Source organism: Lissotriton helveticus, chromosome 1_1 (genome assembly GCF_964261635.1).
Source record: "Lissotriton helveticus chromosome 1_1, aLisHel1.1, whole genome shotgun sequence".
NCBI lineage: Eukaryota > Metazoa > Chordata > Amphibia > Caudata > Salamandridae > Lissotriton > Lissotriton helveticus.
Genome location: NC_136057.1, coordinates 306,133,019 through 306,159,689, shown reverse-complemented (window position 1 = coordinate 306,159,689; position 26,671 = coordinate 306,133,019). Strand labels below are relative to the sequence as shown.

The 26,671-nt window shown below is 44.3% G+C and overlaps 1 protein-coding gene across 7 annotated transcripts in view; it reads right to left on the bottom strand.

Annotated features, from left to right (window-relative positions):
• AGBL3 (AGBL carboxypeptidase 3) overlaps positions 1-26,671 on the bottom strand; it is an 873,099-nt gene that overhangs the window by 463,655 nt on the left and 382,773 nt on the right. The gene's annotated exons all lie outside the window — the stretch shown is intronic.

The window sequence follows — 26,671 nt, the reverse complement described above, 5'->3', positions numbered from 1 at the left end:
TACATCACAGGGTTTAATGCCAGGAAGATAAAGTGATTTCCATCTAATAGAGCAATTCTGAGGTGCCCATCACCCCACTAGCTAAAACAGCCTGGTAATTTGAAAACAACTGTTTTCTGTATAAAGTCCCCAGATGCCTATCTTGGCCTAGGGACTAATCTAGAAATTCCAGTGGGTAAACATATAGTTAAGTTAGATTTTTGATAAACACATCACAAATATAATTTTTAGATAAACTGTTCACCTCTGCCACGAGTCACCCCAAAAAGGTTTTGTCCAGGCTTACCTTTCCAGCAGATACTGTAATTACTTCCTCGTCAGACCTACCCATCACAGTCCTTACATATGTGAGTTACAGCTCCCCCAGCAGACATTCTCAATCTAAAAACTCCCCATCTCCCATCCCTACTCTACAGGCCACGCCCAAATCCTGTGGAACATTACCTCCAGTAATCCAGTTTTCTTCTGCAACATGATCAAGCTGTCTCGGAAGGTGGTAGCCGGCTGCTGCTGGTAAGTATTGTGCTGTTAAGGTCTGTTATAGCAAGCTTTCTCGGAAGGGGGTGGCGGCATGGCTTGAGCCCCTGCTGTGACAGCCATCGGCTTCGCTCACGTCAGAGCCTTTTAGAACGAAGGCAGTGGTTTGCCTCTCATTAGGTGAAGGGGCGCTGTTTCAGTTTCCGAGTCAGACCGGCATGCCTGGGGCTCGTGGGTCTCATATCCTTTTGCAGGCCTGCCTTTGGGAAGGATAGGTATCAGGCATTTGTGGTAACTCGCGGTGGGAGTGAACGGCGCAGGAGCGCCATTTTTAGGTTTCGCTGAGCCATTGCGTTTGCAATGCTTGCGAGATATAAAGTAAGGGCTTTGAAAAGTGGTCCTAAAATGGGGATTGGGTACAGTGCATGTGAACACAACCACGCGCATTGTGCACAGCTTCCATTTGCCACCAGACACTTCGTGCGCATGCGCCACGCTCCGCCTCTGCGGCCAGACGCATTCAGCTCACCAGGCTGCACACCCCCTCACCCCCCATATGCTCGGTCGCCAATGTCCATCCCACCCTTCCTTTGATCTCTGTTTTTCTTTGAACTTTCAGAGCGAGTTCTCACAGGCTCCTCTCGGCCCCCTTCCTTTAAGGGTCCTCCCCAAGCACAGAGCGTGCATCGCTTGTTGTTTTCTCCCTGCCTGCTTCTACACAGCCCCTGTTATTGCCTTTCGTCCGCTCAGGTGGTCACCCCTCACCGCTTTTCTATAATACATGTTCTGTTTGGTGAGTGTCAAGCGCTCAGATTCTATAACACTCTGCTTGAACCCGGACCCCTGCTCAGTCCACGGTGTGCTTAAATGCTTGAAGTTTTCCCCGGTTTCTAAATTTCTGTGCTGCTACTTATATCAATAACTTTCCTGTGCTGGACTTCACTAATTGCTTGTTTTCATTTTTTGAACATTATGTAAGCCACTTACTTTATTACATTACCCACACTGCTGGCATTATCCTTTCAATCCACTTTTTGCTGCTGTACTGTCCCTCATATTTTAGCAAATTAAGGCGTTATGTGGGGCTGTTAGGGCAGGACTACGGTAGGTGGTATTGCAAGTTATTTCACCCTTCACCCCCTCTCAACCCATTGTAACCTCCTTCAGCGCTGTGCACCCCTTCACACACTCGCACATAGCTGACCATCGTTGCGTGCTCTCTTCATAGAGGCCAGGTACTGGATGGGCGTACATCAGCTGTGTGATGTGACTAAAGGCCAGGTAATGTCCCCCAAGTAACTTGTGTTCCCAATATCTTTTCGCAGCTTGCGCCTGTTTAGTCCCCCCATACACCCAAATGTGCTGCATTATACCGCATAATTTGGCCTCTTTTTTTTTTATACCCTTTCCTGACGCATACTATAGCCCAAGCCATCGTTGCTGCTTATTTATCATATGTAATTAACAACCATTGACAAAGCCAATAGACCTGACTTATTGTCAGTATGCTGCTACTCGTTGTATCATATATCTGGATGTGATGACAGAAACAGCCAAAATACAAGTGGGGCAGCACACTGAGCTAAGCACAAATTTTTAATTTTTTTTTGCACGTTATTTAAGCCACTCCTTTTATTACATTACCCACGCAGCTGGCGTTATCCTCTCAATCCACTTTTTGCTGCTGTACTGTCCCTCACATTTTAGCAAATTAAGGCGTTATGTGGGGCTGTTAGGGCAGGACGATGGTAGGTGGTATTGCAAGTTATTTCACCCTTCACCCCCTCTCAACTCATTGTAACCTCCTTCAGCGCTGTGCACCCCTTCACACACTCGTACATAGCTGACCATCGCTGCGTGCTCTCTTCAGAGAGGGCAGGTATTGGATGGGCGTGTCTCCTGTTAAGGGGCATCATTCATTCCAGTTACCTTACACAAGGTCACATTCTTTTTTATTGTCCCGGGAATATTAGCTTATTCGTACAGAACTATAGGATGTCGAGCGACTCCGTGACTCAAACCCGATTCCCAGTTCTAAAGTCAGCAGGTCTGGCCATTACACCGCATCCTGGGGTAAGGGGAGAGGGGCAGGCAATGCCACATGGAGGATCAGCTCGTCATGGGCTCGAGGTGCCAACAGGACCTCGGGCTGAGCCAGAGCCAGGCATCTCCCACCCCCTCCAGTATTCAGGGAGCTGAGCCGAGCCTGCAAGGACCTCTCTACAAGCCTATGCTCTGCTAATGTGGATGGCATTAAACGAAGAGTGTACTGTAAGGTGATGCGACGAGTCCTCGCTTCCTTCCTGATGGCTCTGCGCACAAGGCGTCTCTTCTCCTTCTCTAATAAGGTGAAATCTTTGCCCAGATGGTGTTACCATGAGTAAAAAAGACAAAATAGTTAAGTAGTATAACAAAATGTGTTGCATTATGCCGCATAATTTGCCTTTTCTTCCCATATAATTTAGTGGCATACTTTGGTCCATCACTGCCACATAATCCCAGTGGTCCTAGATATAATGTTCTAGTTAGACCACTATTTCTATGTCAGGAGAGTTTAAAAGCTCAGAAATAGACATGTGCATACTTTTATAATCGTCTAGCGTAGGGGCGGCGTGTCTGGGTTTCGCACATGATCTATTTTGCATCTATTTTCTCACATTTCAGTAGTTTTTGTAAATACAGTTGGATAATTTAGGTGGCTCATGGACATGTCACAGCAGCTTCTTTTGGCGTCTCAGGTATAATCACCCTTGGATCTCAAGAGGCTAACTCTCGGGTCTCACCAGAGGGTCACTTTACTATCTCACATGAAGGTCATTTGAGGATATAATGTGAGGGTCACTATAAGAGCTAACATGAGGGTTATTTTATTAAATGCTTTAGATTTCACAGGAGGGTCTCCATCAGCCGGCCAATTAATCAATGTACTGGTACACTGATTTTTCCCTGTGGCGACAGATGCAAAGCGGAAGTGTGCTTGGGATTCATTGAGGCTTAACAGCAGTGCAAGGTATAACTCTGACCGACCGTCAAGGGGGAGCAGGGAGTCTGGAGCCACATGCTTCAGAATATGAACATAAACTGTGTGCTCCTCAGAGCTGACAACATTACGCTTATCTGCCCCCTCACCCGCCCCACACACACACACACACACAACAACACACACCCACACAACCACACGTACAACCACACGCACAACCACACATACAACCACACATACAACCACACACAACCACACACACACAACCACACACACACACAACCACACACAGAACCAACCGTCAGTGCACACTTTCACCAAGCACAAACACCATCAGTCATCAGTGCATGCTTTCACCGGGCAGAAACACCACCAGCCGTCAGTGCACGCTTTCACCGGACACAAACACCGCCAGGCGTTAGTGCAGGCTCCCACCAGGCACACACCACCAGACGTCAGTGCGCGTTTTAACCAGGCACACACACACACCACCAACCGTCAGTGCACGCTTTCACCAGGCACACACACACTACCAGCCGTCAGTGCACGCTTTCACCAGGCACACACACACCACCAGCCATCAGTGCACGCTTTCACCAGGCACATACACACCACCAGCAATCAATACACGCTTTCACCAAGCACAAACACCACCAGCCGCAAACATATTCATTTAAAGCATAGCATGCCACCATTGCTACAAAAATATGCAGCCACTTATACACAAAGTGAGACACTGATACAGATATTTACATATTTAAACATTACTCGCTAATACATGTATTCACTAAGATATACTTAATGAGTCAGTTATACAATCAATTATACAAAAAAACATCCATTTAGACACTGATTTACCCATTTATTCTTCCATAGACCTTTAGATATACATATATAAAAAATATTTATTTTTCAGAAAGACACACATTCACTGGATGATGCCATCAGTGATGTCATGAGTGATGTCACTGACCATGTCATGAGTGATGTAATATGTGACGTCATCAGCAGTGCATTGCGGGCGCGCGAGTTATAGTTAACTGAACTAACTATAACGGGGGAATTTCAATGGTTTTGTATGAGTGAAATGTCCAGCTAACTATAACATGTGTGAAACCTATTGTTTTTTTCAGTGAATTTATAAGGTTTCTTAAATGCTAATTCCTAACTATAACGTGGCTGAAACCTATGGTTTTTTCATTGAATTTCAAAGGTTCTGTAAATGATAATTTTTAAATGTATTAATTGTTATATTTTTTTATACTGATTTACTACATTGTTTTAAACTATTTATTTTCAGAAATTTTATTTTTTAAATTACATTACATATTTTTAATAAAAATTGGATTTTTTTAAAAAAAAATATTAAAATTGTAATATTTGTTTTTTTATTTTATATTTTTTTCATTTATATATATTTTATATAGCAGGCAATGATATCCTATGGAAAGAAATTCAAGTTATAGGTAAGTTTGGTTTTAGAGGAATATTTTAAAGTTCCAAAACTCCACTTAGAAGAATTTCCAAGTGAAACCAGTTAATGTTAGCCCATGGAAGAAAATTCAAGTTACTGTAAGTACAGTTAGAATTACTTTTCAGGCTCAGTAGTGGGCTGAAAGATGCAGCACTGAGGTCTCTCCTGATAACAGGTGAGTTAATCGGAATTCTTAGTTCAGCTGATTTTATAGGAATATTTTAAAATTCCAAAACTCCACACTTACAAGAATTTCTAAGTGAAATCAGTCAATGTTAGCCTATAGAAGGAAACTCAAGTTACTGTAAGTATGGTTAGAATTACTTTTCAGGATCAGTAGTGGGCTGAAAGATGCAGCACTGAGGTCTCTCCTGATAACAGCTGAGTAAATCATAATTTGTTGTTCGGCTGATTTTAGGTGAATATTTTAAAGTTCCAAAACTCCACACTTAGAAGAATTTTCAAGTGAAACCAGTCAATGTTACCCTGCAGAAGGAAATTCAAGTTACTGGTAAGTATGGTTAGAATAACTTTTCAGGATCAGTACTGGGCTCAAAGATGCTGCACTGAGGTCTCTCCTGATAACAAGTGAGGAAATCGGAATTCGTAGTACATCCAGTAAGTGCCACAGAGCTGCGTAGCAGAAAGATGTAAAAAGGGGCACGGCCTGCACCACCTGTCTGCAACGCAGCGCAGTGGCGCTTCCTGGAAGCACCTGGTGGGCTACTTGGCCCCCATGGTCCCTCAGGTTTGAAGTGGAATTTTTTTCCCAACTTAAAGCGCGGCACAGGGCGTGTTTGCACGCATCACGTCAGGCCACTCCCCTCCCTTCACCACTGTGTAAACGCACCCTGTCACCGTTCTAAGTTGAGAGATTAAGTCCCCTTCAATTAGGTCCCTCCAGTATGCGCCAGGAGGCTGCGTTGCAGAGAGGTGTTCAGAGGCCACGCCCCTTTTTACAACACTCGGCAACGCAGCTCCGTGGCGCTTACTCGAGGTACCTGGTGGGCTAGTTGGCCCCCAGGGACCCTCAGTATTGACAAGGAATGAATTCCCCAATTTAAACCGCACCACAGGGCGTGTTTGCACACATGTGAACTCCTCCCTTCACCACTGTGCAAAAGCACCCTGTGGCGCATTTTAAGTTGGGGAATTAAGTCCCTTTGAACCCTGGGGGTCCCTGGGGTCCAACTAGCCCACCAGGTACCTCCAGTAAGCGCCACAAGGCTGCGTTGCAGAGAGGTGTAAAAAGTGGCTTGGGCCTTTTTAAAAATATTTTTCTTAATAGGAGGGGGGCTGCCTTGCCCCCGTCCTGTGGCCACTTTTGGCCCCGGGGACCCCATCCCCGGGGCCAGCCATTTATTTATTTTTTACTTTTTTTGGAGGAGGGCCGTGGGGCCCCCCTCCCGGGCCACTTGTAGCCCCGGGGACCCCATCCCCCGGGGCTGGCTCACTCCATTGGGGACCCCAATCCCCCCACGGTCCCTGACGGCTTCCCGCGTCCTGCGGAAGCCGGCATTGCTTTTCTACATGGGGAGCAGCTAACAAGCTGCTCCCCATGTAGAAAAGCAATCGTCTTTGGTTTTTGGAAGAGAGAGCAGGTTTCCTGCTCTCTCTTCCAAAAACCAAAGCAGTTTGCTATGGTAGGGCGGGAGCCATGAGTCTCCGCCCTACCATAGCAAACTACAGTGTCCGGGAAGTAGGCACCCCAGGACACTGCAGGAACCGGCCCTGTGGGGTGGCGGTCCCCAGGGCCACCACAAGGCTCAAGGAGGGGGCCGCGCGGCCCCCCTCCCAACATTTAAAAGCCCCGAGGGTGGTGGTCCCCGGGGCAGGGGGGTCCGAATGTAGTGCCCCGGGGAGGTGACGTTCCCCGGGGCGTGTGGGGGGGCTTGAGCCCCTCCACGCAGGTTATTTTTTATTTAAAAAACAAAAGAAGCCCCGGGGGGGGTGGCGGTCACCCCCCCATACATAATGTTTAAGGCCCTGGGGTGGCGGTCCCCGGGGCCCCCCTGGGCCCCCAATTGTTATTATTATATATAAAGAAGCCCCTGGGGAGGCGGTCCCCCCGCATACATAATGTTTAAGCCCCGGGGGTGGCGTTCCCCGGGGCCCCTCTGGGCCCCCCAATATTATTAAAAAAAAGAAGCCCCGGGGGGCGGCGGTCCCCGGGGCTGTGGGGGGCCGTGAGCCCCGGGTTGGTGGTCCCCAGGGCTGGGGGGTCCCTCTGGGCCCCCCAGTATAATAAATCACAATGCCCCTGGGACTTGGCCCCCGCAGGGCTAATTACCACTAATGCGGGGTTCAGGTTTTTTTTTTTCTTCACGGATACGCGTATCCTACGCGTAGCCTGCGATTTAAAAACAAAAAACAATGTTGGCCTAGGGGGTCAGGATGTTTCTACCCTGCCCCCTTTACGTCTTTTGCGCACTTGTTTTTCAGTTTTCTTGTGCCTCGGTTCTACCGAGACACAAGATGGCTACCAACACTTCCTGGTTTGGAGTGTTGACAGACAGTTGACAGCCAATTAGCATGCAGCTCGTGCTCGTAAGGGTCCTCGGAGGATACGCGTCCCCTACGTGCCCATAGATATATCTATGATTTTCTCAGGAACTACTGCACGGAGGAACACCATTTAACAAAAAGCGTGATCTGTGAACCAAACTTTACCTTTTCGCCAAATTAGGTGTAATTCCGTTCAGCAGTTCAGGCTGTAGCCGCGCTTAAAGGTCCCTATGGAAAATTGCATGGCGAAAACACGATTTGGGACCCCTCTTTTTTGTCAGCCCTGCTTGACCAAACACCCTGAAACTTTCAAGATAGGAGCATAGCGGAGGTGTTGGGCTGGGACATCCCCCGCTCACCGAAGCTGGGCCTTCTCCATGTTATGGAACAAGTGGGAGGGAATATCTATAAACGTCATCTGCTGCTCCTGGGCAGCTAAAAGAGATATAGCTCGGGCCTGGAAGGACCCCAGGGCTCCCATGGTAGGGGTGTGGAAGAGGGGCTTGGACTTTTACATGGGGCTGGAGCGCCCGGTTTTTGAGGCCAGGGGTTGCCCCCCGAAAAATTTTTAAAATATGGAAGAGATGGGCGAACTACAGAGGACTGTGGCTGGAACTGCCAGCGCCACGGGATGCTGATGCAGAACACTTGCTTGTTGACCCTGGGTGAAACGGTACACACATCAATGGTGTTTTAACTAGGTTCTTTACTTTTGGACCACGTAGACACTGTGCGGGGATGGGTTCCGGGCGGGGGGATACAGGGGAGGGAGTTGGGGGAAGGGAGTTCGGTTGATTGAATAACTGGTATGTGATGGATATCTATTTGCACACTGCTCCTCTGGCTTCTGGAGAGCAGTGCCCTCTTTGTAATCCTTCAACAACAAGAAAATCCAATAAAATTTTGTTCTGAAAAAACAGATAGGAACATAGCCGAGCGCCCCATCTTCTTGGAGAATTTCGTGAAGATTCAACAACCGGCGCCAAAGTTATTCAAAATAGAATATTGCGGATTTCCTATGGAAACTAGGTCCTAACTATAACTACCTACTGGCGACCGCCAGTAGGTAATATATATATATATATGTGCTTCTGCTGGCCTCTGACTCGTCATGGATGGGGGAAAGAGGTCAGAGAAGTGCAATCCTAGGGAGGAGGAGGTGGTTGCTGGGCCTCTGGCTACTCCTTCCTTGGCTGATGTCCAGAGGATGATTGAAGCTGCTGTTTCAGCTACTTTTCAGGCCAGAGAAGCAGTGCAGCCTAAAAGACAGAAGTTGGATGCCCCTTTTCCCACCCAGCAGATACTGTAATTAGATTTCAATATTCCAAGAAAAAAGTATGAATGATCCTCATCAGTGGCTTCATGAACAGCAAAGAACCTTTTGGAGCAGCTCCCCAGCAGGAGGTTCCCGGCAGGATAGATGCAGGAGGAAAAGACCATCCTTAGCAGGTTTTTTCTGTCGGAGAGACGGAGGTATTTTATTTTGCTAGGCAAGCTCATTCGCAGGATTTGGAAGCTGCAGCAGCTGAGCCAGTCATTTGAGATTTTGTAAATGTTCTAGAAGGGCGCTTCATGGGCGGTGTATGTCAGAATACCTATATTATATATCTATATTACGGGTTAAATACTCGAGAATTTGAAAAATCAAATACCCACATACTCTTATCTTTCATATTTTGTTTAACCTTATGTGCCATAAATTAGGATAATTGATTATATTCCTGAATTCCTGCTTATTTGCTATGCATTATTTGTATGTTAATGTTGGTACTCTTTCGTTTTCTCCCACACATTTTTCCTTCCCCTCTTCCTCTGTTTAACCAATATTTATAGTATTAGTGAACTATAATAATATTTAATATTTAAGTGTGTCAATATTTAACTAAGATAATATTTAACAACATGGTGTTAATTTTATATATGATAATACTTAACTGTGATAAATGCTATTTATTTTAATATTTAATATTCTGTTCTTACTACCACTATGTCATGCAAACTTTGATTACTTATAGTATGTATATGAGAAACTCATATTATATGGACTTTCTTCCTTCTCTCCTCCTCTCCTTTTTTCTTTGATCTCCTCCTTTTCTTTAACACTAGATTCTCAAGATGCTTATCTCTTTCTCCCTATCCCTTCAACTTTTAACTCCAATCTTTATACTACAGATCAAATAATCCGATCTTCTGAATACTTAAGTATTCTTATCACCTCAACCTCAATGCTGTTACAATTATTGTACACTTGTCTTTTACTACTGAATTTGTTACCTGATGGGACTCCTTGTGATGTATTCCTATAGGTTCTGAATCGATCCTCCTATTCCTGACCCTATTCTGGTTAAACAAACCAACAAGTTAACTAGCAGTCAGCCCATGAGGCAGAAAACCCCCATGATGCAGATACCGTTATCTGACGCAGTCACACTACGGCACAGGAACGTGTTATCTGATTAGGTCATAACGCTTGCGATCTAATTAGACAAGCGATATTCCTCCAGCCCCTGATAAGGCATACGGAGTTCTCATAACAAATCAAACCTATGACAACCTGGGCAAAACCCTGCGGCCATTGTTTTGATTTCACCGAGAACTTCAGCAAAAGAATGTGCTAACGAGCAAGTCGTATGACATCCTTATTGACGTATCTATGTCCATCCTTACGTCAATCTCGGCACCTTAAAGGTATAAATATTACCGATATTGCCCTATGCAAACACACGCGGTGGTGACGAGACGGAGCAGCCATACTTGCCGAAGCCCAGAGCAGAGCAGACCCCGCTGGCGCAGCCCCGCCTTCCTGACGCGCTGAAATCGAGCAGCTGCCCATTTCTCCTGACGAGAAATCCAGCACCGGCGCTTCCGGGTAGCCCTCGCAGGCAGCCTGGAATATCGAGACCAGAGAGAGAGATACCATCCCTCATTCAACCTAGATTCCAGGTACAGAACTGAACAACCCCTCGCAGAGAATTCTTTAGTTATTCACTTGGCAAAAACAAACTTAACTTAAACTGTAACTTTCTATTCCCGCCCACGTATTAGGCTTAGGTCAGGTACACGGGGTAGGCGTATTTAGAAACACCAGTTGAGTACGTTTAGTCAAATGTATATGTGTATGTAATATATTTTATTCATTTTAAACCTTCATATGGCTTAGAAACCATATCAATGTTTTTACAGTATTATTTTATACTTCTGCTTCTAATGTATGCACTTTACTTAACTATAAGTATTGCAATAATATCGATCCATTTCTCTTGTATGAGAAAAGAGACTGATCAATAAATAACACCTTTTTATTGAACACGCCCGTCTCTTCCTTTTCTCTACATTCTGATGAGACTAAGAATGCACGTACTGACTGAGTAAAATAAATTGCCTTTTGTTCACACGACTCTCGAGATACACTCTTGATTAGGGGAGAGCAAAGTTGTCATGTTCTATGGTTGTCAGAAACTAAATCCCTTCTTGTCTAATCAGGGAAGTTAATTCCTTCCTGAACATTCCTGAAAGTTTCTAGTGAACTCTGAGCTAGCTGGCAAACCCAAAACTTTAAGTCTAACATCGACAGTAGTAGACCTAGTTAACGTCTGGTCTAGGCCTTTACTATTGAAGGTATTATTCCAATGCGCAGAGCCTATTGGGATAATAGGAACTACACTACATGGCGCCCAACGCGTTTGGAAAGGGCGATAAAACTAACGTAAGACATTTAAAGTAACTCAGTCGTGCTTTCTCACTCAGACCCCTTTTTTCCCATTATACTCCAAAGACGTCTGGAGTGGGTAAAAGGTTATATCCGCCAGACCTCGCAGGAGGGAACTCCTATGTATGGTTCTTGGTATAGTCAACGTTGAAGGATACACTGTTCCAAAATATTGTGCATCTAATCTTTGTTTCCATAAGAAACCTGATCTGCAAACAAAAAAAAAAAAAATAACCATCCTGTCAGTAAAATGGGAGACAGTGATGAAGAAAGAGAGGCAGTTAGATTAGCAACTGAACTCGCAGCAGCTGATGCTACAATGCAGGAAGCAGACCCGGATATAATACTCATCCCGGTCATCAAAAGGAAATCTATAACCATAAAACTTATAGAAAATGGACTGACACCTAGAGGTGGTACAGTCATATTCGTAATTGAGGCACACGAATATCGGCAGACAGAGGTATACTATTCATGGATAAACTTTCCAGCAGCAAATCCTGTATTACAAAATAGAGGAACCTCCTGAAACGTACACTCCTTTCGAGGAGGTGGAAGTACCACTCAAATTTCAAGAGCATTTGCTCTTATTTGATGGCGCCCTAAAACATAATAATCACATCACCAGGCTCGGTCCTTTAGGTAGACCAGGAGCAACGTGGCCGGTCCTAGCCGGATACACACCACATCCAGACATCGACGGGATGTCTGCAGCTAACCTGTTAACACAGCTAAAACAATTAATAAAAATACATAGACAATTAGTCCAGTATGTGATGCGGACTTCTACAATTCAGCCAGCAATTAAAATTCCACAGCTGACCCCTCACCAGGGGAACACAAATAAAATTACACCACAGAACATACAATCCTGCCTAGGTAAAGTACCGGCTAAACGGGAACAAATACCATTCTGGTTGGCACAGAAAATCACCCAAATAGAGGCGGTGTTTCCTGACACCACCCCATTAGAAAAACACAGGATTCTGACTATCTGTCTTCCAATGGGAATCGCACCACACATTGAGGACTGTGACACTTGGGGTACAGTCTTTGCTTCCATCTACACAAAAACGCACGGTGTTCCATCCATTTCGGTAATACCAGATGTGCTAAAACAAATTCAAGATGAATATGGTCCAGAACCCGCTTTAACTCTTGGTATGAAATTACTAAAAGACTTCAAGCAGGTCTCGGCTATATTGTTAGCCAACATAAAGGGAGAAGCAGCAAACGTGGAGATCCGCCAGAGGTTAAAGGAGACAGATATAGCAGACCAACCAGCTGAAATTGCCAGAATCATAGAAAAATCCTATGAGGAACTAGGTAGAGATAGTTTAGGTGGAATACCAGTAAAACCACAACTGATTGAAAGTCCTGAAAAAATATTTTTTAATAATAATTCAACATCACAGAAAAAGAGCTGGGATGGAAACAAACAATCCAATCCTAAAGAAAAGAAATTCCAGTCCAGAGGAAGGTCTCCTAGGCGAAGAGAGAAATCTCCGAACCAAAGACACAGGTCACCCCAGAGTGACCCCTCTGGGAAAAGATATAACCTTAGAAACAGGGATAATATAAAAAAGCCTGATAGATATCAAGACATTGATACACGTCCCTCTCAATCTTTTCAGACTTCCTCGCAGAAATCGGAAAGAAGAGGACGATCAGAACAAAGAGAAGAGCACGCCAAGTCCAAAGACAAGGAACCTGCTCAGCTAAAAAAGAAATTACAATTTTCAAAGAAGAAGGTAGCCAGCATTAAAATAGTTAACAATGCCGAGAATTCTGAGGACACAACTGAAAAACGGGGAATGGGCTCAGACAATGCTAGACAGCGCAGCAGAAGTGAGCATAGCTCGCAAAGTCCTTATGAATCATCTGGAGACAGTGGACACGAATGAATATCTTCAAGTGGAAACTGCAGACACCAGAGTTAGCAAACCTCACAAAATATACGAAATAACATTGCGTATAGAGGGGGATAAGACTAGAAAAATAAGGGGACTATTTTGGGATAATCTCTCCAAGGGCTATGATATCCTTCTAGCTGAAAAAGACTGGCCACCAGAGTTTGTCAGGGATTGCCCTCATGGCGAAGAAGTAATTATGCCTGCCTTCTCAAATCATATCCCAATTCATAAAAAATACACACTTGCTAGAAAGTGGGCAGTGGCTCTAGCTCCTGCTTTATATAAAAATCACGTGGGATGGGATGAGGACTCTCCTCACAAAATCCAGTTAAAATCACAACCTACTGCACAAAGGCAGTATCCAATTAAGCAAGAAGCTAAAAAACAGGTAAAAGAAATACTAGATCAGCTAGAATACCAGGGGGTGATTGAAACTTGCACCTCACAAATGAACAACCCTTTGTTTCCGGTCTCCAAACCAGACAATTCATATCGTCTAGTTTTGGATTACCGACACCTTAACACATGTTGCAAAACTTTTGCAGTGCAAAATTCGCATAGTGCTGCACTAATGAATAACATAGTGCGCAAAAAATACAAAACAACCTTAGACATCTCTAATGGATTCTTTTGTCAAAACATAGCACCAGAGAGCAGATATTTGTCTGCGTTCTCAATAAATGGCACTCAAAAACAATTCTGTCGGTTAGCCCAGGGGTACAAGAACAGCCCGGGAGTATTCTCAGCGAGAGTAACAGAATTACTACAAATATATGATGATGAAGCATTATCTTATGTCGACGACATTTATTTAACAGATGATGACTTGGAGACTCACTTGAAGAGAGTGAACACCATAATACTTGGGTTCGCAGCAGAGGGTTACAAATTCAACTTTAAAAAATCCAGAATTGCCCATCTGACAGTCCTGTTCTTAGGATATGAATTATCAAGTGAAGGCAAAAGCCTGGCCGACAATTTCCTAGAGAAATGTGCCGTAATCCAAGCACCTAGAACACTAAAAAACCTACAGTCGATTCTAGGCTTCCTAAATTTCGGAAGAACATACATTGCAAATTACGCAGAAAGGGTCAAACCCCTATATGATCTGATAAAACCAGATTTTAAAAGATCCAATTGGACTCAAATACACACAGAAATTTTGAGATCCTTACAAACAGACATGCTAATTAAAACAAAATTAGAAACACGTGATAACACACGCAATCTTGTGATTCGAGTCATCCCAGGGAGATGCGGATTCACATACCTGACCTCTAATGAGGGAGAAAAGGTACCAATTGCATTCAAATCACACTTGTACACAGAAGCTGAAAAGAAGTTCAGCATTAAAGAAAAAATTGTTCATGCTGTTCAAACCGCAATAGCTAGAGAAAAAGATCAAGCTGACGGTAGACATGTCACAGTCAGAACAGCAGAATCAGCCTTTGAGGCACTAACAACACCGTGTAATTTACCAACAACAACACTGAATCCGGAATGGATACAATGGGTGAACTCAATTACAACGGACAAAGTATACTACTACTTTGATCCAGAACTAGAAGAATTAAAAAATCTAGAATATGAAGAAACATACCCTCTGCCAATCGACATTCTGCCTTTACGACATTACGCCTGTGTAATTTATACAGACGGACATGCTCAACCCCCCGTTTGGGGAGAACAGGCATACAACCCCACATGTGGGATTACAAAAGAAGTGTGGCGCGGAGGTAAACTAAAACCTCTATTAACAAAAACACACTCAGTAGAAACTAATTCAGAACAACAAACTGAAATACTAGCATTGAAAATGGCGCTAGATAATGCGGATCGCGAATTCCCGACACTTATAGTGTCAGATTCATATTACTGCGTCAAATCATATAACAAGGATTTGCAGACATGGAGTCAAAACGGTTACAAAGATGACACAAATGCACCAATAAAGCAGAAACTGCTCTGGGAACAAATAGCTCTTTTACAAAAAGAGCTACCAAAGACTCACGTGACACACTCACTGAGTCATCAGCGTGATGGCGTTCACGTTGCAGGGAATTCATTGGCTGAAACAGCCACAGCGGCAGCCACTAAATAGGCTCCCGTAGTTCGAAAAAAGCGTACATTAAAATACATTGACGGTGAAACAGTGCTGGCGGTGAAAACGTCATCAAAAGGCGACTGCTCAGCGCTACCGATCAACTATCCACTCAATTATACATACATAATCGATGCAAACTCCGTCCCTTTTGCTCGAATCCCTGGAGTGGGGGATAGAGTGATTCCAAACATGGACAGGAGAAACTTGTTAATCGCAGACGCACATATGGGCGAGGGTCTCAGACACCTCAAACTAAAAGATTCTCTGGAAGAATTACAATCACGGTACTGGTGGCCAGGCATGAGCCTGCGTCACACCATGTTTGTAAAAAACTGCCCAAACTGCAACAGAGATCGCAGTGGGGAGAGAAACAGTTTAATACCTCGTCGTTTTACTCCAGAAAAAATCAAGAGTAAAAAGGAAGGCTTGCGATTAACATATACAGGCTAGTTTCCACTTATAATGTAGACCACCAGCACTCGGCTGACGTCTGGACTGTTATACAAAGATTTGCGAGTCTAAATGGCATATACGCTAAGAGCATGCTACGTTTGACCATTGTTTTCACTCTAGCCCTCCAGCCTGATGGGAAACATGGCCAAATGAGCATAGCACAGCGGGAATCTTCTCACTTCCTTCCTGAGGGATACGGGATGGTGTAAAGAAAAAACCAAGGCATAAAGCAATCTATAACGGAAAGGATATTAGGTTCGGGAGCTGGGTGGGTCAAACATCTAATAAGTGTCCAACGTAGTCTAAATAACTTGCCAAGAAATTCTCTGAAGGGATTCAGTGCGTACGAATTATTATTTGGAACTAGGATGTTGATCTCTGACATTGATAGTCAGACTTCAGTGGTGAAAGAAAAAGCTTTGATATCAAAGACCGTTTGGCTATTTTGCAGGACTTAAACAAAACAAGAAAAGACCTGAGCAACATAAAGTTGAAACAACAGCCAACAACCACTGAAGAACCACCACCTGTCCCAGCAAGACCTGTCTGGATTCCAAAGGTCGGGGATCTAGTCAGGGAAAAGATCGCGGTAAAGAAGGAATTTGGGCCTTCTTACAGAAAAGCAGTTCCTGTCTTGTCTATCAACGGGACAAGATCAGTTGTACTACCGCCACTTGCTGGTAAAAAGGAGAACCGAGTTGTATCCATCGACCTGGTAAAACCACAATCATGTGGCCGATAACAAACAGTAGGCCAAGTGGACTCCCAATAAGTAGCCGAACACCAAGGTTTGCTACCAGTACAGAGGTCCTAACGAAGAGGCTCATCACATTCGAAACGCCTACAGAAGAACAACAAGGACTATGCAACAATGCAATAGAACTCAGACCTCTGAAAACCCAAATAAAAACATTTAGCAAAGACACACCAATCTATAATGAAGTACCAAGCGAAAATGCAAGAAACAGTAATCCTGAAGCAATTGGAACAATTGACAGAACTGCATCCGGCTTAAACTTCGATGATTCGTCTGAAGGCTTCAGTGAATCAAAGACACAGCCATCATCAAAAACCTTTAAAGATAAAGCAAAAGAACTTTTGAAACAACTAAAAGAAACATATCTGATTTCTCCATGGATCGAATTTTGGGTGGGTTTTGGTGCATTTATCCTCATACTTTGGCTCATCATGGTACTTACTTTGGGACGCTTCATTGAGGGAAAATATGCTAAAATGGACACAGCAAGTCAGAAAATCAACTTGATCCTCAAACCACACACATCTTCACACGTCGAGAAAAGAGAACTTTCTTCAGCCAACTTCACAGCCAATCCTATACCGGGTGGGGTAGCATGGGATAACACTGACTATGAAATTTATGGTCCGGTCGAAATCCTGAAATATCCACACAAAATTAAGATCTCATTGAGTGACTTTGCAAAACCAAGCTCATTTGCTGATGATTGGGACTTCGAAAGCATTAATAATATGATGTCTGACTTAGTAATGTCTGCTAAATTTACCAAACATGATTATTTGCAGGGTTCTACAAATTATGATAGTATGTACTGTTATAACCACTATGGTAACCATTTTTACATAGATCTGCACAACCTAGAAATGTTTTAAATTATAATCAATGGGAACATTGTGCAACCCCTCCAAAAGGAAGCTCAAGAACCTTCTATGACAAATATTCATACTTTTCAGGTTTTAACACAAGTAATGCTGAAGCATTTTATTTCAAATTGTCAAACAAGACAGGAACTAAGACCATGATAACACACACAAAATTGATATATTCAGACTCATTCTTTGAACAAATGAATACTTTTGGTTTTGATTATTGGGACAAAAATGTTGAATTGAAAAGTGTTTGGGGCACAAAAGAATGGCAAGTACAGGGTATAGAATCTTTGTTTAGAGCCTGCATGATCCCAGAACAAATGATATTTTTAAACGACACTGTTCAACAAACTACCTGTCTTGGCCTAGCCAAAATCAAAGACTTAAATAAACCGTCTATTCCAAAACCAACAATGTACAGCAATACCTCTACAGATGAGGAGACAGACGTAAATTATGTATTAAACCAAAACAGAACACATCCTGATTGGAAACAGTGGTTGATCTGGCCCACAGATACTAATAACTGTCAAGACAGATTCCTGAACAAAACACAGGGGTTCAAAATGACCAGGCCAGACCCTAGATATCCTCAAAGACAACACCCAGGGATAATAACCACCTACAGTGTGGGCAAATTATGCCTTCAATGGCTACAAACTTCCACACTGACAGAAATTAAGCAACACCTACCTTTTCTTACTGATGGTGCTGACTTGCGTGATTTCATTATGGGACCGCGCAAACAGCGTCAAAAACGTTTCATAGCAGCCTCTGTATATGCAGCATACAATGAGGCCTGGAAGGTTACTCAAATTGAAGCAAATCACTTTGCAGATTTGATTTTAAATAGTCACAATCAATCCCGTGACACTTTCAAGATCATCAAAGAGTTATCCCTTCCTGCCTGTGCAGACAGCCAAATTAAGCCCTCGCAAGAACTATGTGATGGCATAGCTCTATTCTTCCAGGAGAAAATTATAAAAATCATTGAGGGACTGAAAGATGCGCCAAGTCCGCCATTGCTAGATAATAACAACAGCTTCTCGGAACATCGGGAGACAAATACAAGATGCTCACAACCTAAGGCCTTCTTAAATACCTTTGAGACCCCCACAGAGGAAGATTTCATAAAACAAGCCCTTAACACGACATCGAGATCCCCTCTGGACCCTCTACCCCACAAAATAGTAAAGGAGTTCAGGGAAGAAATCTTCCCAGTATTGCATCAGCTGTGCAACCAATCCCTCGATACGGGCACCGTACCAAAAGACTGGAAACTGGCGATTGTTACCCCATTATTGAAAAAATCAAACCTAGACCCAAACTGCTATAAAAACTACCGACCTATATCGCTCTTACCTTACCCCATCAAAATCCTAGAGCGATGGGTCAGCAGAGCATTAGCCCTCTTCCTGGAAACCAACAACATCCTGGAAGAGGAGCAGTTTGGATTCAGACCTGCTCACGGGACAGAGACAGCTCTGGTGACAGTTCTGGACGACCTACGAATGCGGACGGACAGGGGAAATTCAGCAACCCTAATTTTGCTGGACCTGTCCGCCGCATTCGATACGGTAAGTCATGACATCCTGCTGACAAGATTGAGGAACATTGGAGTTGGGGGAATCGCGCTGGATTGGCTCCGCTCCTACCTGAGAGACAGGTGGCAAGCGGTAGCCATCCCTCCATTTCAGTCAAAATTTGTCAAAGTCCCACACGGGGTCCCACAGGGGTCAGCCGTTAGCCCTATACTTTTTAATATATATATGCAACCCCTGATAAGCATCATCAAAACCCATGGCGTCAGCGTAACCAATTACGCAGACGACACGCAGTTGATGATCTCCCTTGATGGTGCTCAGGCTGACTCCCTTGAGACCTTTCATGCCTGTATGTTGGAAATGACGCTTTGGCTCAATCAGAATTCACTGCAGTTCAACAGTGACAAAACGGAAATACTACACTGCACGATAGGAGGAATACCCAAGGGCTTACCCATAGACTTCTGGCCTCCTGAGCTGGGGAACTCTCCAGTACCAGTGAACTCAGTTAGGAATCTTGGAGTCACATTTAATAACAGGCTGAGCCTTGAAACCAATGTCAACAAACAGGTCAGTAGCTGCCTTGCCCTTATGCGAGGACTCCGCAAGCTGCTGCCCCTCCTGCCTTTACAGGTTAGAGCCACCATAGTCAGGAGTACCATCCTCAGCCGCCTGGATTACTGTAACGCACTCTTATTGGAATCTCCTATATATCTCATTTCCAGGCTTCAAAGTGTCCAGGCGGCTGCAGCAAAGCTGGCACTGTCTCGAGAACGAAGATCATCTACTACCCTTGCCCTGGCTGACCTACATTGGCTGCCCATTCATCAGAGGATCCTTTTTAAATCCCTTTGCATTGTCTTTAGAGCAGTGCATGGACTAGGCCCCCAACCACTCCAAAACAAACTTAACTGGTATAAACCCACCCGATCTCTTCGATCCTCTTCCTTAAATCTTGCTAATGTACCCAGGATTAAAAAAACAACCCTTGGCGGTAGAGCTTTTAGTAAAGCGGCAGCTCAATTATGGAATAGCCTACCTATTGACATCAGAAAAACAAGTGATCTATTGCCCTTTCGAAAAAAGGTAAAAACATGGCTCTTCCCGAAAAACTCAAATCTTTAGATCTCGAGTCCTTGTCCCCTATCTACCGCACAGTACTTTTCAGCCTAGGTACCCAGCGCCAGGATGCCCGTAGGGTTGCAGAGCGCTTTACAAATGGCAAAATAAATAAATAATAAATAAACAGCAGAGAGAATACGGGAAATTGACCGTATTAATTTGGAAAAATCACTTTCTGTAGTGGACAATGGGTTAATGACTCTGTCCTCCAGAATTTTTTCTTTGGACAGCATTGTGTCTTCAGCAATCGACATATTATCGCAAGACTTACTGTTATTACAACACGGTCAGTCTCAATTGCGTTCTATTGTACAGCTTGGCTGGACGTTACAAAATCTGCGTTCAGGCTATGTGCCTTGGCGTTTAATCAACACAACGTCACTATTCCAAATCTTTAACCTTACTGATAGACAAGTCAGTATGGCACAAAAGGGTGCTGATTATACAATCTTGAGCATTGAAAAACTCGAAAGATTACCAGTGACAATGTCAGAACGACCTGTCAGTGAATGGATAATACATGGGATAATAAATATTCCAATCTCAACCTTCAGGTTTCAATACTGCCAAAAATATATACAGGCTGGCATGTACGAGAAATTGGGAAAGGGGTACATTAAAACAACATGGAACCTGCCCTATTCACATGCATGTGTCAGTAATAAAGGACAGAAAGTGTTTCTTAGTGGCAATAATTGTGCAATGTCACTAAGCGGCACGCTTCTGTGTAACGGAATTAGTTTGCATGGAGCCTGTGAAGGGAATTCATACAACCTTTCATGTCACCAGCAAGGCGCACCTGCAACAGAGATAGAACCATTCTTTCAAAGACTCTACAATGGGAGTTACATTCTAATTGTAAATCGCAGATGTTGTAGTCTTATGCCCGGGACTCCTTATCTCGTAACTACGACTGCGAAGGTCAAGTGCTGTGGACGCTCATTGTTCCCCAGCTCCTTTCCAGACAGGGAGGCAAGGGCATGGCCCAATTTGAAAATTACTTCTATTCGAATAGATACTTTAAGCAGAATGAAAACAGTGCTTCTTCAGACGCCTACAAGGCTCACGTCATCAAAAGAAACTTATGATCTACAAGTCGCAAGGACGACTGCAGAGATACATTCATTGTTATCAACTAATTCCCCCATACATTTCGCAGAAATCCTGATTGAAATCTTAAATATTTCTGATACCAATGGGGTCTCAAAGGTATTTAAGACAGTATTTTCGATGGCATTAACACCATTCAAAGCCAAACTGGGTATTTTTCCAGATTTCGTCCATTCGATTTTTGGCGGACTTCCCCTGATCTTGGGACTAATTGCAGGAATCCTATTCTTAGTCCTTATTTTTCGTTATGGCAACCCATGTCACAGACAAAACTCTTGCGACAAGGGAAGAAACAATCCTAGCCATTGGATACCGGGACCGGATATCAAAAATCCTGGGACTCTCCCGGCTTAGAGACCTGAACATGACTTGGTTTCTATCATTTCGACCAATGTGGCAAAGGTGTGTTTTACCTGTATTAAGGTGTCTGCTATGCGGAGAAGAATGCGTGTTAGACACCTGTCTGACGCTACAATCGGATGCGCCTATGGATGCAGAAACATTGTTGAGCCCGATCAAGGTTCACGCTTTGTGCTGCCCTCAAAGGCTACCAATCCTGATGACGGCATTCGTGGAAGCTTCACCACTACGATTGAGGGGTAGTGAAGTTCAAGATGAAAGCAGCATCGAACAGGTACGACCTTCTGTCAGCAATGCGAATCAGAACGTCAATGGAGACAATCATGCGCACGAATGCATGGTTACACCTTTTTCCGAGTTAGTGGAACTTTCCCAGGAAGCTGTTGACAGCTTTTTCGAAAGCCTAAATGATATGATGTTCTCACCAGAGCAGAAATAGAGACTTTTGAGCAAGCTCGCACACGGCGTTCCCTGAATTCGGCCTTCAACTTTAAAAATAAAGTCACATGAACAATTTCACCTCCAGTTCACGGACAGCAATTTTCAGCAGCCCCAAAATATTTTTGCATATTTTTCGGGACACTATCTTCTGCTTAAAGTAAGAACTATTCTTAGAGAACTAAGGTTTCTAAATTTTAGATAGCTTATAGACATTAGCTGCCCGCTGGTATGTTCATAAATATTTTATTCTGTGATGGAATGGTCTCGAACCTTTTTTTCTGTATTAAGAGCCATTTCATGTGTAAATTATCATATACCAAATAGCAATAATGTATACAAATGCGTGATTACTTTGGCATTATTCTACAGCTTGAGTGCATACAATACATATGATTGCAATTCTTCCGTATATTTGAAAAATTTCAAAATGCATTTATGTATTTTGGGGTGGTAAGGTATACACTATACTCTATAGTATGTTTTACTATGCATAGATTAGTAAATATGTCCATAGTTAGCGTGGAGTGGGTGTGATGTATTCCTATAGGTTCTGAATCGATCCCCCTATTCCTGACCCTATTCTGGTTAAACAAACCAACAAGTTAACTAGCAGTCAGCCCATGAGGCAGAAAACCCCCATGATGCAGATACCGTTATCTGACGCAGTCACACTACGGCACAGGAACGTGTTATCTGATTAGGTCATAACGCTTGCGATCTAATTAGACAAGCGATATTCCTCCAGCCCCTGATAAGGCATACAGAGTTCTCATAACAAATCAAACCTATGACAACCTGGGCAAAACCCTGCGGCCATTGTTTTGATTTCACCGAGAACTTCAGCAAAAGAATGTGCTAACGAGCAAGTCGAATGACATCCTTATTGACGTATCTATGTCCATCCTTACGTCAATCTCGGCACCTTAAAGGTATAAATATTACCGATATTGCCCTATGCAAACACACGCGGTGGTGACGAGACGGAGCAGCCATACTTGCCGAAGCCCAGAGCAGAGCAGACCCCGCTGGCGCAGCCCCGCCTTCCTGACGCGCTGAAATCGAGCAGCTGCCCATTTCTCCTGCCGAGAAATCCAGCACCGGCGCTTCCGGGTAGCCCTCGCAGGCAGCCTGGAATATCGAGACCAGAGAGAGAGATACCATCCCTCATTCAACCTAGGTTCCAGGTACAGAACTGAACAACCCCTCGCAGAGAATTCTTTAGTTATTCACTTGGCAAAAACAAACTTAACTTAAACTGTAACTTTCTATTCCCGCCCACGTATTAGGCTTAGGTCAGGTACACGGGGTAGGCGTATTTAGAAACACCAGTTGAGTACGTTTAGTCAAATGTATATGTGTATGTAATATATTTTATTCATTTTAAACCTTCATATGGCTTAGAAACCATATCAATGTTTTTACAGTATTATTTTATACTTCTGCTTCTAATGTATGCACTTTACTTAGCTATAAGTATTGCAATAATATCGATCCATTTCTTTTGTATGAGAAAAGAGACTGATCAATAAATAACACCTTTTTATTGAACACGCCCGTCTCTTCCTTTTCTCTACATTCTGATGAGACTAAGAATGCACGTACTGACTGAGTAAAATAAATTGCCTTTTGTTCACACGACTCTCGAGATACACTCTTGATTAGGGGAGAGCAAAGTTGTCATGTTCTATGGTTGTCAGAAACTAAATCCCTTCTTGTCTAATCAGGGAAGTTAATTCCTTCCTGAACATTCGAGAAAGTTTCTAGTGAACTCTGAGCTAGCTGGCAAACCCAAAACTTTAAGTCTAATATCGACAGTAGTAGACCTAGTTAACGTCTGGTCTAGGCCTTTACTATTGAAGGTATTATTCCAATGCGCAGAGCCTATTGGGATAATAGGAACTACACTACATCCTATGGGACGCATAGCTCGACGGTTTAGACCTGCAGAGAGTAGTCCCATTCCGCTAGTGCTGTCTTTTCCCCACGTAGCATGTCTACTATTTTTTCCTTTCTTTCTTTCTCTTATCTTTTTTCAGTTTTTCTAGAATTTTACTTCCCCCCTCTTCACTTGTTCTTCCGTGTATTTATAAGCAACTCTCTTATTTTACTTTTCACAATCTTTCAACCTCCTTGGATTTTTAAAGAAGTGTTCTGATTTCATCCTTGACCTTTCTACTTACCTGGAGCCTACTTACATTCCATCTCCCCCTTTTCCTTTTCTTCCCTTCTTCTTTTCTTTTTTTCTTTAATTCCTTTTTTCATCCTCTTTATTTTACATAGTCTTTTCCCTTATTCCCCATCTCCCCTCTTTACCCTGATACCCCCCATAATCTGTACAGCTTTAATTGTTATACTTTATTCCCTTCTTTACTTCACTCCTCCCATAACCTAACACTTCTCATTCCTTACATTAGTATTTTTGTCTTCAAAACTAACCTCTTTTGCATTCTAACGCAATTATGACAGCGAACATTTCTTCTTCCTCTCATTCATTACGTATTATTTTGTAGAATGTTAATTGCCTTACACATATTATTAACCGCATGCGCGCTAGCGGTTTTCCCGCTGCGAGCTGCGTTTTTTCAAAAGCCGCGTTACATGACGAGCTCAGCTCGTCATGAGCGTACGAGCGTCGTAACTCATGACGAGCTAAGCTCGTCATGAGCGCGGAAGGGGTTAAACATATGAAAGCACGCTTTATTTGCAAATGAAAAGAACTGATATGGCTCTTCTGCAAAAGACTCACTTGGATGCTTTAGAATCATCTAAATTACAGCGAGATTGGGTGGGAAAAGTCATTCATTGTAGATTGACAACACAATCTTCTCTTGCGAAGGACCAGCCACGGAAATGTGGAGTGGCTATTCTTTTAAACAAATCCCTACCCGTCACAATTGTCAAGACTTTGGTTGATCCACAAGGCAGATATGTCTTTGCGAAGTTAAAAATAGGAGATAGGATCCTTTGTGTTGGCTCAGTATATGCTCCAACAGCAGCTAAACACTCCTATCTTCTCAACCTGAACCGATTGCTAATTGAAATTGGAGTATCTAGCTACGTCATTGGTGCTGTTTGAAATCTTGCTCGTGGCGTAGTTCTGGACAGAACAGGTCTCTTAGATAGAAGTAATGAAGGAGACAGTACTTTGACGGGGAGGCATAACATAGGATCACAGATTGGCGGTTCATTGGTACCTCTGTCATCTCTCAGATAAGGAATACATCCTACTTTCTTCTTCTCATGGCACACAATCCAGGATTGAATATTTTCTTATTTCCCATTCAGTAGTCCCTAATTTTTTAAGCTGCCCTTTCGGACCAATCTCCAGTTCTTTTTGCTCTAGAAATAGGTCTACCTGCTCCAGGCCGTAAACTATGGCGTATAAATGGGGGCGTGGCCACGGAGGCGACCAAGATGGCCGCTTCTGACTGAAGCTCCGCCGTCCGGGCGGCAGATCTTCTCCATCCTGCCGGATTTAGCTTGACCTGACACCGGCCAGCGGATGTATGACGTTACAACGCATACTTTTACCACGCATACCTTTACAACGCGGTTTTTACATCGCATACCATTACAACACATAGCCCTTTTGGGTGTTGGATAGTGAATAGTTTAATTTACTATTCCAACTCCAGTCCCCGTGGACACTAGGGAAGGTTATTGGATAGTAAATTAACCTATTCCCTATCCTAGAGCGCCCCCCAGAGCAATGCGTTGTAATAGTTTGCGTTGTAAAAGTTGCGTTGTAATGGTAGTTCGTTGTAAAAGTTTCGTTGTAAAGGTTGTATACCCCGGCCAGCATATCCATCCTGCAGCGGTGACGTTTCGCCACCATCCGGCATCTGTTTGGGGTCCAGGAGTGCCCCGGGAGGACTACACGGCGGAGGAGACGGAGCACCACCCCATCGGCGTCCTCTCTAACTGCGCCTGGCCTACCGGTGAGTTCGGCACCGAAGACGCGTCGCTGCTTGCCCTTGACTGGCCTGCGGCGTTGGGGGCCTGGTTGTGCTTCCTTTGGTCTTGCGGGGGGGCCGCCCGGTGGTTTCAGGGCTCCGGGGCGCGCGAAGGCCTTCGGGCCCGGTGCGTGGGTCAGAGCCGGGGACTCGAGTGGCTGCCATCCCCGGCTTGGACTGGGGGCTGTGTTGCCTCGTCCCGGTGTCGCGGGGGAGATCGAGGGTGGGTGGGGGGTCGTCTCTGTGGCTGGGACCGCAGGGGGGCTGGGTGGCCCCGCCTTCTATCGGGGACTTCTCCCTGTACCTGCCTGCTATACGGAAGCGCTACACACAGCGACTCTGAGCGCATTTCCATTACCTGCGCAACAGCTTTGTGCCGCCATTTTCCGAGGGGAAGGCCTGCTATTGCCTGATGCACTTTGGCCTCTGGAAGCAGACCGTGATTTGACTGCTGACCGCGAAGTGGCAGCAGTCGCTGTCCGAGTGCGTGCCCCCCCTGTGCCGACCTGAGGATTGCTTTGGGGTGCCCGGCCTCGGTGGGGCCTCTTTAGGGGACTACGTGCCTGTCGCTGTGCCTCCCCCCTGCCTCATACGAATCGTCAGGTTCCCTACGCTGCCCCTGGATCTCTGCGACGAGGACCTGGCTGACCACCATGGGTAAGAGAGATCCCAACCAAAGGAAACTCAGCTTCGACAAGTCCTCCTTACTTACCACAGAGTCCGCAACGGGGTCCTCGTCAGACGCGATGCCTCCTCCCACACAGGATGCCACCGCCACGCTGGTCACCACCATGATGTCCGAAATGAGGGCCGGCTTCAAATCACTGGACAACAGATTTGACACTTTGGAGCAGAGATTAGCGGACATGGACTCCAAAGTACAGGTAAATGATCGCCGGC